This window comes from Cataglyphis hispanica, chromosome 3 (genome assembly GCF_021464435.1).
Source record: "Cataglyphis hispanica isolate Lineage 1 chromosome 3, ULB_Chis1_1.0, whole genome shotgun sequence".
Lineage (NCBI taxonomy): Eukaryota > Metazoa > Arthropoda > Insecta > Hymenoptera > Formicidae > Cataglyphis > Cataglyphis hispanica.
This window is the reverse complement of record NC_065956.1, coordinates 6,912,916-6,918,915: the sequence shown is the minus strand read 5'-3', so window position 1 is coordinate 6,918,915 and position 6,000 is coordinate 6,912,916. Positions and strand designations below refer to the sequence as shown.

Here is a 6,000-nt window from a genome sequence, read left to right as displayed (position 1 = left end):
GGGTTTGAAGTAATGAAAGGAAATGTAACGCGCGTGGAGAGGCGCGAGCGATCCGATAACTTTAAAAATCGAGTCTACTACACAAATGCAAAAAGAAAAAATGAAAAAAAAAAAAAAAACAAGACAAAAAGTATGAGGAAAAAAGCACACGACGAACGACGGAAAGAACGGAATCCGAACAATTCAGGAACAACGCTATTACGCTATCACAATAGACTCATCGACTACGAGATCTCTTAACGTGACTTCTTATAGGAGCGAACAAATTCGCACGAGATCGAAAGAAAACGTTTCGGCCCTTTTACCTCTCGATTAATCAAAGACATTGGAAGTCGAGTGCTCTCTCAAAATGTCTCCAAATCTTAGATAGATGCATTAACTTATTATGAGTTGATTCTAGGATTGACAGATAGTAAAAGAGAATGAAAGAGAAACAAAATTTCGAATAATTATTATACATATAATAAATATCATATGCGAAAGAGAACTTACATAGGAATCCTTGAGATTTTTATTTATGTTAGTCTCGCGCATACGTCAGTTTTATATTAACCACCTAATTTGGGATTTAATTGCATTCCGGTGATGCTGACATTGACCACAATCGCCTTTTATTTTACTTTTTTCGTTAATTAAACTTTGCGCGCGTGCACAAGTAAAACGAATCTGAAATGTAGATTTCGCAACACTGTCGTTATAACACGCATCAAGGGGAATAATTTACTTTTTTACAACAGCTTCCCGTGTGTCACGACCAAGCTAGTTTATACTGCCTTTTCACACAAAACTTTACAGCTCGTAAACACAGGAACAGAACCGGTGTACGTGGCTGTCGGTTAATTTAGCGCGGTTTCGCGATACAATACCACGCGAGTGCGTGCGTGCGATCGCGTTCATCCTCGGCGCGCGATATTTCGGTACTTGAATTTTTAGTACCATTCCTCTCATTTACGTAGGCTAAACTCCCCGGAAACCAAGGAACGATCAACGTACCATCAACGTTGTAGCGACATTCCGACGGAATTAGAATCGAGGAGTTAAGCATAAAAAGAATATAAATGATGATAATAATAACATTTCGAAAAAAATAAGTAATTTATAAATTTTTCTAACATTTCAAAAATATCATATATAAAACATGTATAAAAATATTATTTAAAAATGTTTCTTTTTTCAACATAAAATTTTTAGATTAGTAATACGATTATTTATAAATAAAAAATTGTATTAATAATGAACAAAAAAAAAAAATCATTTTATTTTACTTGTGTGATATTGATTTTAGATCCAAAAGCATCATATAGTAAATTGATCGAAATAATAATACGATCCGATAAAACAGTATAAGTATTTTTATATTTTCCTCAGATTTTTCTCTCAAAATTATCTTACGAATATATCTTCTTTTAAAATAAAGATTATTAAGATAATTATATATATTTTTGCGATAACGCGGCATATTTAGAATTACGAGCGAGAGAAATCTCGCTGAACAAGCAGGTTCTCTGCGCTGATCGATTCTGCGTGTCTTGTTTAAGTGGAGGACGTCGTTTTGGTGAAACCACATGGAGGGTGATCGAACCCAACAGAGACTAACGGAAGGAAAGTCCTCTACAATACATGGTACGGTACATTATATACAAGAGATTGCAATGAGGAAATAAATCGCTCACTTTCCTTAATGATTCTCTGCTTGTGTGCTTCTCTCTGATAACACGGAAATTAAGGAAATTACATTAAAGTTAATGTATCGAAGTTAGTGCGTATTGATCATCAATATTTTGAAATAGTATCGATCACACACACACACACACACACACATACACAACGGAGCTTTGTATGTCAAATATTTTCTTTTTGGGTTTTAAATTTTCTCTTCTAAAAAGCGGAACTCGCAAAAAAAGGTTGACAGAACACAGTGCAATGAAATTAATGAGAGAGGGTATGGACGGAAAGGGACAAATTACTTTTCTGGCAGACGTTCCATTTCACGCACAATTTAACCTCTGTGATCTCCGTAAAAGGCGTTTGCATGATTGCTTTGCTTGCAATATAGTTGAAAAGAAAACGATCAGCAGCAGGGAACAGGATCAGGCGAGCGCATCGTCCGCCCTGCTTTTACCTAATCACTTTTGTGATGGCTCGATTAATCTTTCTCGCTGACGAAATCAGAGCTGCTGTTGCTTAAATCGAGAATTTGTTTGAGCAAATTACAGAACTTCGTACGTACAGAAAATCAAGAGAACTGTGTGAGCGAAAACTATTATGTTTAAGCTCTTACATTTGTAATTAATTAATTGAAATTGTAATTATATATGAATATATTTCACCGTTCTAAAAATCGTAAATTATAAGTATGAGAAATAATAATATCAAAATATAATATTATATCATCTTTGTTCTAAACGACAATAACATATACACGTGTAATGTGAATTAGTATACTACTTTATATGTATAATATTATCTTATTAATTATATTATTATCTTATTATATGTATATTATTATCTTATTATCTTATTATTGTATAAATTATTTTATGTCATTATTCTGCGTTTTTGCGACTGACAGTTTCCACTTTACTCTGACAGTTTTACTCGGCGGAGTTTATTTCTACAGATGAAAGCACTTCGTACAGGTTTTTTCTTTGGTTACACGTCGCGTCTCTTTCGTGCAGCTGGCACAACATTTAAATACTTGATTGCGCGCACCCCTTTTTCCTTCGCTTGCCTTCGCGCTCGTTGTAATCTCTGTCTTTATTTTTGGTCATTGCGAGAATTAGAGACGGAAACATGCGCGACGGTGTGATGAAAATAAGCTAATTACGCATTGTTAAAAGTCTTTTTCGGGCTCACAGCAGTCACGAAATTCATTGCGTAATTTTTCCCATTTATTGTCATAGATACATGACCCTTAATGGAATTATCAATTAAGATAGTGCAGAATTAATAAAGCAATATAAGATATAATATCGTATATTGCATAGGTAAAATTTTATTTCGTTTATTATATCTTTAAATTTGATCCTTACTCGCCGTTATACTATAATAAAAGGACGTTAATGTGCATTATATTGTGTAATATGTTCAAAGTCATATTGAACGAATCGCGTATAGCCGGTTTGTGATGCGTTAAAAATTACGACGAATAGTCGACAGCCTGCCGACGTTTTGACATTTCGCGAGGGTAGTTTAACGGCTATACCACCGGTTCGTTCATGGTTTATTACCTCGACAGCGACGAGACGAATCACTCCTTCCGCTTACTTACTTTTCCAATTATTCGACGCAGTTACTGGCCGCGAGTACATCATGGACGGTCCTCGCCACGTAGGAGTCTCGCTGAGATTCTGTCAGAACGGGAGACCATCCCCCGTCCTATGCAGAATGCCCTGGACGAATCCTTGGGGAATCAAAGTCGAGCGTGTCGAGATGTGAATATTTTATCTCGATACTTTAGCACGTCGCGCGACTGCACGGCCGTGTTGTTTCCCCTCGTTACCGACTCGCCCATTCGCGTAATTAATTTGTTCATTACTTGAGATGGCGGAGAGAAATAGAGGAATATTATTACGCGAATTAATTTCTACCTCGCAAAATATACCTTGTAAAATTGCGTTTCAAGATCGCAATACAGCGAGTCGTTCTTAAGGCGTATTAAAAACAATTTACTCAAATTTAAATATTCGTTTTAATACGAAATCCATCCTTGTTCGCGCTAACAATACTCTTGTTCGCACGAAAATAAAAAGAGATTATTATGGACAACAGTGATTAATGCAATTCTGAAAGTGCTTGATCGGCATAATGCGAACTTCGTGCGGAATGATCCGATAAAAATAACGCGCTAACGAAAATGTGTTTTAGTTGGGAAGTATGGGGAAGGAGGGAAGAGGGGGAGGGGAGAAAAAAGTAGAATTCGGCTTGATTTAAAATTTAAATGTTCACCGAATCCACGTTCGCGTAAAACAAGTCGGCGGCTGTTTATTTGCTCTCTGTGTATTCGATAAAATTTCACAGGCGAACAGAGAACGAATCGATACGCTTATAGATTGCGTTTATTTGCATTGACGAAGAGTTATTAAGGAATAATTAAATTATGGTTATATGCATTACACTATGATGGTAATATGACCATTTTGATATTAGCTCTTTGCGCTCGTCATGATGGTTTTGCCACACAAGTTCATAACAATATTATATATATTTTATTCACATTCACTGAAAAACTTATCACTTGTAAAGAATTTTTATATTGAACTTTTATGAATATACGTGATAGAATGTGATTTAAAAATTTAAAATGTTCTATAAAAGATGCTATTTTATTAAATTAAAAATATTTCATTTGTTAATTAAAAAATAAATTATTCAATATTGTGTTATTTTTCTAAAAATTATTTTGGAGCGCAAGAGGTTAATGGTGATAATTCAAGCGATAATTCATTATTTATCCTAAGGGATCGTATAATCTGTAACAGAATCGCAGCTCACACGATTGCGCTCGCATGCTCGGTCACGAATCGGATCCTTTCGACTGCCCGAAACGGATATCTAACGGATGCCTCTGCTTCAGAAAGGACGTCCGACTTCCGGTGCAACTTCAACGAACCATGGTCACGGTGGCGGAAGCTGCGAGGGAGGCGAGGGCCGAAGTGATTGCGGCGGAAGGTGAAATGCGAGCTTTCCACTCCCTGAAAGAGGCCAGCAATGTCATTTCCACGAGTCCTACTACCCTGCAGACGTACGCACACATATATACATATATGCATGCTCGTATTTTCCCCTTTCAACCAGAAGTTGGAGGCTAATTAACAAACGTTACTAATTATCTACTATCGAAAATTGAACTTCATTTTGTCTCATTACATTTCGTTTTCGTAATATTAATTTTTTATGTCGTTTAGAGCGCGTTGCTAATTAATATTAATCAAGCAAAATTAATTTTTGCATTTAATCGTTCGAAGCGGCATATTAAAATTTTTTAATTATTATAAAATATAATTTTAAGCACATCATAAAATCGATTGTGAGGATAATTTTAATTATTTATTGCATGCAGCAGACATTTAACTCTTTTGCGAAACATTTTATGATTATGACTAGAAAATTTCAAACTTTACTGTAGAAAATTCTATAAGAAGAACGAGATAGAAAATTCTGATTGTTTTACTAACAACTCGGCATCCGATTCTCATTGTTTGAACTAGAAAAAAATTCCTCGAATCGAATGTCATAATTAAAAGATAATACGAATGGAAAAAATCCGTCATATTTTCAATTCTTTCTTGTTACCACGATATCTGCAATCCTCAACAATATATACGGCGAGAAGAACTCAATATTCCCATTGCCGATTAAATTCTTGACGCCTTTACTCATTCCCAGCGCGGTCATCAGGAAACTGTGCAGGTGGCGGAACTCTTACATAAAGCAGAAGATAAATATTAAAAATTATGATCCCCTCTTTTATTACTAACGTAAAACACAAGATAATTATATTTGTAGCATAAAGATAATACGATGTTATATTGCTTTGAAAGCAACTCCAATGTAAGAAAAATAATTGGAAGAATTGTATGGATAATCTTATTTTATGATATATTATATTTACATGTATAACTGTCTTATTTCTGATTGTATGGATAATCTTATTTTATGATATATTATATTTACATGTATAACTGTCTTATTTCTGATATCTTATAGAAATCTGAATAAATTATATATAATTAAAAATTAATTTATTTTAATTTTTGTTAACGCATACAATGAAAAAAATTAAGAAAAATAATTATTATTCATTTCATGCATTTTTTTTTTAATATTCAATATGTGAATAACTTTGTAAAGGTACTTTATCATTAAAATTATCATTAAATAAAAAAAAAACTTTCTCTTAATCTTTGTTTTTTTTTTAAATTTATTTTGCAATTAAATAAATGAAAAAGTATTTGGTCTTAAACATCCAATAAAGCAAATATATGTTATAGAAGGAAC

The 6,000-nt window shown here is 33.9% G+C and overlaps 1 pseudogene; it reads left to right on the top strand.

The window, feature by feature from the left end:
* Positions 1–1,565: 1,565 nt before the first annotated feature.
* On the top strand, positions 1,566–5,451 carry LOC126859418 (band 7 protein AAEL010189-like; annotated as a pseudogene).
* The last annotated feature ends 549 nt before the right edge of the window (positions 5,452–6,000 follow it).